The sequence below is a fragment of the Clavelina lepadiformis genome, chromosome 6, assembly GCF_947623445.1.
Source record: "Clavelina lepadiformis chromosome 6, kaClaLepa1.1, whole genome shotgun sequence".
Taxonomy (NCBI): domain Eukaryota; kingdom Metazoa; phylum Chordata; class Ascidiacea; order Aplousobranchia; family Clavelinidae; genus Clavelina; species Clavelina lepadiformis.
The window spans coordinates 9,653,789-9,666,004 of NC_135245.1; positions in this window are offsets into that span (position 1 = coordinate 9,653,789).

The following is a 12,216-nucleotide window of genomic DNA, read 5'->3' on the forward strand; positions in this document are numbered from 1 at the left end:
TTGCAATGTGAATTAAACATTTTGCACCATATAGTTCACAAGGCACTTTTTAGGGCCTATATAACTAATGTATAGTGCGTATGTTGTAGTTAATATCTTTTAACGATAACAGACAAACCTTTTATTGGTTAACTATTATACTTTTACTATTTACTTATTAGACTCCAATAAACTTTTTGAGACGCGTTAGAACTTTTTGCAATGTGAATTAAACATTTCGCACCATATACAGTATTTCACAAAATTCTTCTTAGGACCTATATAACTATTGTATAGTGCATATGTTTTAGTTAAGTTCTTTTAACGATAACAGACAAACTTTATTGGTTAACTGTTATACTTTTATTGTTAACGTATTAGACTCTAATAAACATTTTGAGACCCGTTAGAACTTTTTGCAACGTGAATTAAACATTTGGCACCATATAGTTCACAAGGCACTTTTTAGGACCTATATAACTAATGTATAGTGCAAATGTTTTAGTTAAGTTCTTTTAACGATAACAGACAAAGATTTTCTTGGTTAACTGTTATACTTTTATTATTTACTTATTAGACACTAATAAACATTTTGAGACCCGTTAGAACTTTTTGCAATGTGAATTAAACATTTGACACCATATAGTTCACAAGGCACTTTTTAGGACCTATATAACTAATGTATAGTGCAAATGTTTTAGTTAAGTTCTTTTAACGATAACAGACAAAGATTTTCTTGGTTAACTGTTATACTTTTATTATTTACTTATTAGACTCTAATAAACATTTTGAGACCCGTTATAATTTTTTGCAATGTGAATTAAACATTTGACACCATATAGTTCACAAGGCACTTTTTAGGACCTATATAACTAATGTATAGTGCAAATGTTTTAGTTAAGTTCTTTTAACGATAACAGACAAACCTTTTATTGGTTAACTGTTATACTTTTATTATTTACTTATTAGACTCTAATAAACATTTTGAGACCCGTTAGAACTTTTTGCAATGTGAACTAAACATTTGGCACCATATAGTTCACAAGGCACTTTTTAGGACCTATATAACTAATGTATAGTGCAAATGTTTTAGTTAAGTTCTTTTAACGATAACAGACAAACCTTTTATTGGTTAACTGTTATACTTTTATTATTTACTTATTAGACTTTAATAAACATTTTGACACCCGTTAGAACTTTTTGCAATGTGAATTAAACATTTGGCACCATATAGTTCACAAGGCACTTTTTAGGACCTATATAACTAATGTATAGTGCAAATGTTTTAGTTAAGTTCTTTTAACGATAACAGACAAACCTTTTATTGGTTAACTGTTATACTTTTATTATTTACTTATTAGACTCTAATAAACATTTTGAGACCCGTTAGAACTTTTTGCAATGTGAATTAAACATTTGGCACCATATAGTTCACAAGGCACTTTTAAGACCTATATAACTAATGTATAGTGCAAATGTTTTAGTTAAGTTCTTTTAACGATAACAGACAAACCTTTTATTGGTTAACTGTTATACTTTTATTATTTACTTATTAGACGCTAATAAACATTTTGACACCCGTTCGAACTTTTTGCAATGTGAATTAAACATTTGGCACCATATAGTTCACAAGGCACTTTTTAGGACCTATATAACTAATGTATAGTGCAAATGTTTTAGTTAAGTTTTTTTAACGATAACAGACAAACCTTTTATTGGTTAACTGTTATACTTTTATTATTTACTTATTAGACTCTAATAAACATTTTGAGACCCGTTAGAACTTTTTGCAATGTGAATTAAACATTTGGCACCATATAGTTCACAAGGCACTTTTTAGGACCTATATGACTAATGTATAGTGCAAATGTTTTAGTTAAGTTCTTTTAACGATAACAGACAAACCTTTTATTGGTTAACTGTTATACTTTTATTATTTACTTATTAGACTCTAATAAACATTTGAGACACGTTAAAACTTTTTGCAATGTGAATTAAACATTTGGCACCATATAGTTCACAAGGCACTTTTTAGGAACTATATAACTAATGTATAGTGCAAATGTTTTAGTTAAGTTCTTTTAACGATAACAGACAAACCTTTTATTGGTTAACTGTTATACTTTTATTGTTAACTTATTAGACTCTAATAAACATTTTGAAACGCGTTAGAACTTTTGGGAATATGAATTAAACATTTTGCACCATATAGTTCACAAGGCACTTTTTAGGACCTATTTAACTAATGTATAGTGCAAATGATTTAGTTAAGTTCTTTTAACGATAACAGACAAACCTTTTATTGGTTAACTGTTATACTTTTATTATTTACTTATTAGACTCTAATAAACATTTTGAGACCCGTTAGGACCCGTTAGAATTTTTTGCAATGTGAATTAAACATTTTGCACCATATAGTTCACAAGGCACTTTTTAGGGCCTATATAACTAATGTATAGTGCATATGTTGTAGTTAATATCTTTTAACGATAACAGACAAACCTTTTATTGGTTAACTATTATACTTTTACTATTTACTTATTAGACTCCAATAAACTTTTTGAGACGCGTTAGAACTTTTTGCAATGTGAATTAAACATTTCGCACCATATACAGTATTTCACAAAATTCTTCTTAGGACCTATATAACTATTGTATAGTGCATATGTCTTAGTTAAGTTCTTTTAACGATAACAGATAAACTTTATTGGTTAACTGTTATACTTTTATTGTTTACTTATTAGACTCTAATAAACATTTTGAAACGCGTTAGAACTTTTGGGAATATGAATTAAACATTTTGCACCATATAGTTCATAAGGCACTTTTTAGGACCTATATAACTAAACTATAGTGCAAATGTTGTAGTTAAGTTTATTTGACGATAACAGACAAACCTTTTATTGGTTAACTGTTATACTTTTATTATTTACTTATTAGACTCTAATAAACATTTTGAGACCCGTTAGAACTTTTTGCAATTTGAATTGCACATTTGGCACCATATAGTTCACAAGGCACTTTTTAGGACCTATATAACTAATGTATAGTGCAAATTTTTTAGTTAAGTTCTTTTAACGATAACAGACAAACCTTTTATTGGTTAACTGTTATACTTTTATTATTTACTTATTAGACTCTAATAAACATTTTGAGACCCGTTAGAACTTTTTGCAATGTGAATTAAACATTTGGCACCATATAGTTCACAAGGCACTTTTTAGGACCTATATAACTAATGTATAGTGCAAATGTTTTAGTTAAGTTCTTTTAACGATAACAGACAAACCTTTTATTGGTTAACTGTTATACTTTTATTATTTACTTATTAGACTCTAATAAACATTTTGAGACCCGTTAGAACTTTTTGCAATGTGAACTAAACATTTGGCACCATATAGTTCACAAGGCACTTTTTAGGACCTATATAACTAATGTATAGTGCAAATGTTTTAGTTAAGTTCTTTTAACGATAACAGACAAACCTTTTATTGGTTAACTGTTATACTTTTATTATTTACTTATTAGACTCTAATAAACATTTTGAGACCCGTTAGGACCCGTTAGAACTTTTTGCAATGTGAATTAAACATTTTGCACCATATAGTTCACAAGGCACTTTTTAGGGCCTATATAACTAATGTATAGTGCGTATGTTGTAGTTAATATCTTTTAACGATAACAGACAAACCTTTTATTGGTTAACTATTATACTTTTACTATTTACTTATTAGACTCCAATAAACTTTTTGAGACGCGTTAGAACTTTTTGCAATGTGAATTAAACATTTCGCACCATATACAGTATTTCACAAAATTCTTCTTAGGACCTATATAACTATTGTATAGTGCATATGTTTTAGTTAAGTTCTTTTAACGATAACAGACAAACTTTATTGGTTAACTGTTATACTTTTATTGTTAACGTATTAGACTCTAATAAACATTTTGAGACCCGTTAGAACTTTTTGCAATGTGAATTAAACATTTGGCACCATATAGTTCACAAGGCACTTTTTAGGACCTATATAACTAATGTATAGTGCAAATGTTTTAGTTAAGTTCTTTTAACGATAACAGACAAACTTTATTGGTTAACTGTTATACTTTTATTGTTAACTTATTAGACTCTAATAAACATTTTGAAACGCGTTAGAACTTTTGGGAATATGAATTAAACATTTTGCACCATATAGTTCACAAGGCACTTTTTAGGACCTATTTAACTAATGTATAGTGCAAATGTTTTAGTTAAGTTCTTTTAACGATAACAGACAAACCTTTTATTGGTTAACTGTTATACTTTTATTATTTACTTATTAGACTCTAATAAACATTTTGAGATCCGTTAGGACCCGTTAGAATTTTTTGCAATGTGAATTAAACATTTTGCACCATATAGTTCACAAGGCATTTTTTAGGGCCTATATAACTAATGTATAGTGCGTATGTTGTAGTTAATATCTTTTAACGATAACAGACAAACATTTTATTGGTTAACTATTATACTTTTACTATTTACTTATTAGACTCCAATAAACTTTTTGAGACGCGTTAGAACTTTTTGCAATGTGAATTAAACATTTTGCACCATATACAGTATTTCACAAAATTCTTCTTAGGACCTATATAACTATTGTATAGTGCAAATGTTTTAGTTAAGTTCTTTTAACGATAACAGACAAATCTTTTATTGGTTAACTGTTATACTTTTATTATTTACTTATTAGACACTAATAAACATTTTGAGACCCGTTAGAACTTTTTGCAATGTGAATTAAACATTTGACACCATATAGTTCACAAGGCACTTTTTAGGACCTATATAACTAATGTATAGTGCAAATGTTTTAGTTAAGTTCTTTTAACGATAACAGACAAAGATTTTCTTGGTTAACTGTTATACTTTTATTATTTACTTATTAGACTCTAATAAACATTTTGAGACCCGTTATAATTTTTTGCAATGTGAATTAAACATTTGACACCATATAGTTCACAAGGCACTTTTTAGGACCTATATAACTAATGTATAGTGCAAATGTTTTAGTTAAGTTCTTTTAACGATAACAGACAAACCTTTTATTGGTTAACTGTTATACTTTTATTATTTACTTATTAGACTCTAATAAACATTTTGAGACCCGTTAGAACTTTTTGCAATGTGAACTAAACATTTGGCACCATATAGTTCACAAGGCACTTTTTAGGACCTATATAACTAATGTATAGTGCAAATGTTTTAGTTAAGTTCTTTTAACGATAACAGACAAACCTTTTATTGGTTAACTGTTATACTTTTATTACTTACTTATTAGACTCTAATAAACATTTTGACACCCGTTAGAACTTTTTGCAATGTGAATTAAACATTTGGCACCATATAGTTCACAAGGCACTTTTTAGGACCTATATAACTAATGTATAGTGCAAATGTTTTAGTTAAGTTCTTTTAACGATAACAGACAAACCTTTTATTGGTTAACTGTTATACTTTTATTATTTACTTATTAGACTCTAATAAACATTTTGAGACCCGTTAGAACTTTTTGCAATGTGAACTAAACATTTGGCACCATATAGTTCACAAGGCACTTTTTAGGACCTATATAACTAATGTATAGTGCAAATGTTTTAGTTAAGTTCTTTTAACGATAACAGACAAACCTTTTATTGGTTAACTGTTATACTTTTATTATTTACTTATTAGACTCTAATAAACATTTTGAGACCCGTTAGAACTTTTTGCAATGTGAATTAAACATTTGGCACCATATAGTTCACAAGGCACTTTTTAGGACCTATATAACTAATGTATAGTGCAAATGTTTTAGTTAAGTTCTTTTAACGATAACAGACAAATCTTTTATTGGTTAACTGTCATACTTTTATTATTTACTTATTAGACTCTAATAAACATTTTGAGACCCGTTAGAACTTTTTGCAATGTGAATTAAACATTTGGCACCATATAGTTCACAAGGCACTTTTTAGGACCTATATAACTAATGTATAGTGCAAATGTTTTAGTTAAGTTCTTTTAACGATAACAGACAAACCTTTTATTGGTTAACTGTTATACTTTTATTATTTACTTATTAGTCTCTAATAAACATTTTGAGACCCGTTATAACTTTTTGCAATGTGAATTAAACATTTGGCACCATATAGTTCACAAGGCACTTTTTAGGACCTATATAACTAATGTATAGTGCAAATGTTTTAGTTAAGTTCTTTTAACGATAACAGACAAACCTTTTATTGGTTAACTGTTATACTTTTATTATTTACTTATTAGACTCTAATAAACATTTTGAGACCCGTTAGAACTTTTTGCAATGTGAACTAAACATTTGGCACCATATAGTTCACAAGGCACTTTTTAGGACCTATATAACTAATGTATAGTGCAAATGTTTTAGTTAAGTTCTTTTAACGATAACAGACAAACCTTTTATTGGTTAACTGTTATACTTTTATTATTTACTTATTAGACTCTAATAAACATTTTGAGACCCGTTAGGACCCGTTAGAACTTTTTGCAATGTGAATTAAACATTTTGCACCATATAGTTCACAAGGCACTTTTTAGGGCCTATATAACTAATGTATAGTGCGTATGTTGTAGTTAATATCTTTTAACGATAACAGACAAACCTTTTATTGGTTAACTATTATACTTTTACTATTTACTTATTAGACTCCAATAAACTTTTTGAGACGCGTTAGAACTTTTTGCAATGTGAATTAAACATTTCGCACCATATACAGTATTTCACAAAATTCTTCTTAGGACCTATATAACTATTGTATAGTGCATATGTTTTAGTTAAGTTCTTTTAACGATAACAGACAAACTTTATTGGTTAACAGTTATACTTTTATTGTTAACTTATTAGACTCTAATAAACATTTTGAGACCCGTTAGAACTTTTTGCAATGTGAATTAAACATTTGGCACCATATAGTTCACAAGGCACTTTTTAGGACCTATATAACTAATGTATAGTGCAAATGTTTTAGTTAAGTTCTTTTAACGATAACAGACAAACTTTATTGGTTAACTGTTATACTTTTATTGTTAACTTATTAGACTCTAATAAACATTTTGAAACGCGTTAGAACTTTTGGGAATATGAATTAAACATTTTGCACCATATAGTTCACAAGGCACTTTTTAGGACCTATTTAACTAATGTATAGTGCAAATGTTTTAGTTAAGTTCTTTTAACGATAACAGACAAACCTTTTATTGGTTAACTGTTATACTTTTATTATTTACTTATTAGACTCTAATAAACATTTTGAGATCCGTTAGGACCCGTTAGAATTTTTTGCAATGTGAATTAAACATTTTGCACCATATAGTTCACAAGGCACTTTTTAGGGCCTATATAACTAATGTATAGTGCGTATGTTGTAGTTAATATCTTTTAACGATAACAGACAAACATTTTATTGGTTAACTATTATACTTTTACTATTTACTTATTAGACTCCAATAAACTTTTTGAGACGCGTTAGAACTTTTTGCAATGTGAATTAAACATTTTGCACCATATACAGTATTTCACAAAATTCTTCTTAGGACCTATATAACTATTGTATAGTGCAAATGTTTTAGTTAAGTTCTTTTAACGATAACAGACAAATCTTTTATTGGTTAACTGTTATACTTTTATTATTTACTTATTAGACTCTAATAAACATTTTGAGACCCGTTAGAACTTTTTGCAACGTGAATTAAACATTTGGCACCATATAGTTCACAAGGCACTTTTTAGGACCTATATAACTAATGTATAGTGCAAATGTTTTAGTTAAGTTCTTTTAACGATAACAGACAAAGATTTTCTTGGTTAACTGTTATACTTTTATTATTTACTTATTAGACACTAATAAACATTTTGAGACCCGTTAGAACTTTTTGCAATGTGAATTAAACATTTGACACCATATAGTTCACAAGGCACTTTTTAGGACCTATATAACTAATGTATAGTGCAAATGTTTTAGTTAAGTTCTTTTAACGATAACAGACAAAGATTTTCTTGGTTAACTGTTATACTTTTATTATTTACTTATTAGACTCTAATAAACATTTTGAGACCCGTTATAATTTTTTGCAATGTGAATTAAACATTTGACACCATATAGTTCACAAGGCACTTTTTAGGACCTATATAACTAATGTATAGTGCAAATGTTTTAGTTAAGTTCTTTTAACGATAACAGACAAACCTTTTATTGGTTAACTGTTATACTTTTATTATTTACTTATTAGACTCTAATAAACATTTTGAGACCCGTTAGAACTTTTTGCAATGTGAACTAAACATTTGGCACCATATAGTTCACAAGGCACTTTTTAGGACCTATATAACTAATGTATAGTGCAAATGTTTTAGTTAAGTTCTTTTAACGATAACAGACAAACCTTTTATTGGTTATCTGTTATACTTTTATTATTTACTTATTAGACTTTAATAAACATTTTGACACCCGTTAGAACTTTTTGCAATGTGAATTAAACATTTGGCACCATATAGTTCACAAGGCACTTTTTAGGACCTATATAACTAATGTATAGTGCAAATGTTTTAGTTAAGTTCTTTTAACGATAACAGACAAACGCTTTATTGGTTAACTGTTATACTTTTATTATTTACTTATTAGACTCTAATAAACATTTTGAGAGCCGTTAGAACTTTTTGCAATGTGAATTGCACATTTGGCACCATATAGTTCACAAGGCACTTTTTAGGACCTATATAACTAATGTATAGTGCAAATGTTTTAGTTAAGTTCTTTTAACGATAACAGACAAATCTTTTATTGGTTAACTGTCATACTTTTATTATTTACTTATTAGACTCTAATAAACATTTTGAGACCCGTTAGTACTTTTTGCAATGTGAATTAAACATTTGGCACCATATAGTTCACAAGGCACTTTTTAGGACCTATATAACTAATGTATAGTGCAAATGTTTTAGTTAAGTTCTTTTAACGATAACAGACAAACCTTTTATTGGTTAACTGTTATACTTTTATTATTTACTTATTAGTCTCTAATAAACATTTTGGGACCCGTTAGAACTTTTTGCAATGTGAATTAAACATTTCGCACCATATAGTTCACAAGGCACTTTTTAGGACCTATATAACTAATGTATAGTGCAAATTTTTTAGTTAAGTTCTTTTAACGATAACAGACAAACCTTTTATTGGTTAACTGTTATACTTTTATTATTTACTTATTAGACTCTAATAAACATTTTGAGACCCGTTAGAGTTTTTTTGCAATGTGAATTAAACATTTGGCACCATATAGTTCACAAGGCACTTTTTAGGACCTATATAACTAATGTATAGTGCAAATGTTTTAGTTAAGTTCTTTTAACGATAACAGACAAACCTTTTATTGGTTAACTGTTATACTTTTATTATTTACTTATTAAACTCTAATAAACATTTTGAGACCCGTTAGAACTTTTTGCAATGTGAACTAAACATTTGGCACCATATAGTTCACAAGGCACTTTTTTATACCTATATAACTAATGTATAGTGCAAATGTTTTAGTTAAGTTCTTTTAACGATAACAGACAAACTTTATTGGTTAACTGTTATACTTTTATTGTTAACTTATTAGACTCTAATAAACATTTTGAAACGCGTTAGAACTTTTGGGAATATGAATTAAACATTTTGCACCATATAGTTCACAAGGCACTTTTTAGGACCTATTTAACTAATGTATAGTGCAAATGATTTAGTTAAGTTCTTTTAACGATAACAGACAAACCTTTTATTGGTTAACTGTTATACTTTTATTATTTACTTATTAGACTCTAATAAACATTTTGAGACCCGTTAGGACCCGTTAGAATTTTTTGCAATGTGAATTAAACATTTTGCACCATATAGTTCACAAGGCACTTTTTAGGGCCTATATAACTAATGTATAGTGCATATGTTGTAGTTAAGTTCTTTTAACGATAACAGACAAACCTTTTATTGGTTAACTATTATACTTTTACTATTTACTTATTAGACTCCAATAAACTTTTTGAGACGCGTTAGAACTTTTTGCAATGTGAATTAAACATTTCGCACCATATACAGTATTTCACAAAATTCTTCTTAGGACCTATATAACTATTGTATAGTGCATATGTCTTAGTTAAGTTCTTTTAACGATAACAGACAAACCTTTTATTGGTTAACTGTTATACTTTTATTATTTACTTATTAGACTCTAATAAACATTTTGAGACCCGTTAGAACTTTTTGCAATGTGAATTAAACATTTGGCACCATATAGTTCACAAGGCACTTTTTAGGACCTATATAACTAATGTATAGTGCAAATGTTTTAGTTAAGTTCTTTTAACGATAACAGACAAACCTTTTATTGGTTAACTGTTATACTTTTATTATTTACTTATTAGACTCTAATAAACATTTTGAGACCCGTTAGAACTTTTTGCAATGTGAACTAAACATTTGGCACCATATAGTTCACAAGGCACTTTTTAGGACCTATATAACTAATGTATAGTGCAAATGTTTTAGTTAAGTTCTTTTAACGATAACAGACAAACCTTTTATTGGTTAACTGTTATACTTTTATTATTTACTTATTAGACTCTAATAAACATTTTGAGACCCGTTAGAACTTTTTGCAATGTGAATTAAACATTTGGCACCATATAGTTCACAAGGCACTTTTTAGGACCTATATAACTAATGTATAGTGCAAATGTTTTAGTTAAGTTCTTTTAACGATAACAGACAAATCTTTTATTGGTTAACTGTCATACTTTTATTATTTACTTATTAGACTCTAATAAACATTTTGAGACCCGTTAGAACTTTTTGCAATGTGAATTAAACATTTGGCACCATATAGTTCACAAGGCACTTTTTAGGACCTATATAACTAATGTATAGTGCAAATGTTTTAGTTAAGTTCTTTTAACGATAACAGACAAACCTTTTATTGGTTAACTGTTATACTTTTATTATTTACTTATTAGTCTCTAATAAACATTTTGAGACCCGTTATAACTTTTTGCAATGTGAATTAAACATTTGGCACCATATAGTTCACAAGGCACTTTTTAGGACCTATATAACTAATGTATAGTGCAAATGTTTTAGTTAAGTTCTTTTAACGATAACAGACAAACCTTTTATTGGTTAACTGTTATACTTTTATTATTTACTTATTAGACTCTAATAAACATTTTGAGACCCGTTAGAACTTTTTGCAATGTGAACTAAACATTTGGCACCATATAGTTCACAAGGCACTTTTTAGGACCTATATAACTAATGTATAGTGCAAATGTTTTAGTTAAGTTCTTTTAACGATAACAGACAAACCTTTTATTGGTTAACTGTTATACTTTTATTATTTACTTATTAGACTCTAATAAACATTTTGAGACCCGTTAGGACCCGTTAGAACTTTTTGCAATGTGAATTAAACATTTTGCACCATATAGTTCACAAGGCACTTTTTAGGGCCTATATAACTAATGTATAGTGCGTATGTTGTAGTTAATATCTTTTAACGATAACAGACAAACCTTTTATTGGTTAACTATTATACTTTTACTATTTACTTATTAGACTCCAATAAACTTTTTGAGACGCGTTAGAACTTTTTGCAATGTGAATTAAACATTTCGCACCATATACAGTATTTCACAAAATTCTTCTTAGGACCTATATAACTATTGTATAGTGCATATGTTTTAGTTAAGTTCTTTTAACGATAACAGACAAACTTTATTGGTTAACTGTTATACTTTTATTGTTAACTTATTAGACTCTAATAAACATTTTGAGACCCGTTAGAACTTTTTGCAATGTGAATTAAACATTTGGCACCATATAGTTCACAAGGCACTTTTTAGGACCTATATAACTAATGTATAGTGCAAATGTTTTAGTTAAGTTCTTTTAACGATAACAGACAAACTTTATTGGTTAACTGTTATACTTTTATTGTTAACTTATTAGACTCTAATAAACATTTTGAAACGCGTTAGAACTTTTGGGAATATGAATTAAACATTTTGCACCATATAGTTCACAAGGCACTTTTTAGGACCTATTTAACTAATGTATAGTGCAAATGTTTTAGTTAAGTTCTTTTAACGATAACAGACAAACCTTTTATTGGTTAACTGTTATACTTTTATTATTTACTTATTAGACTCTAAT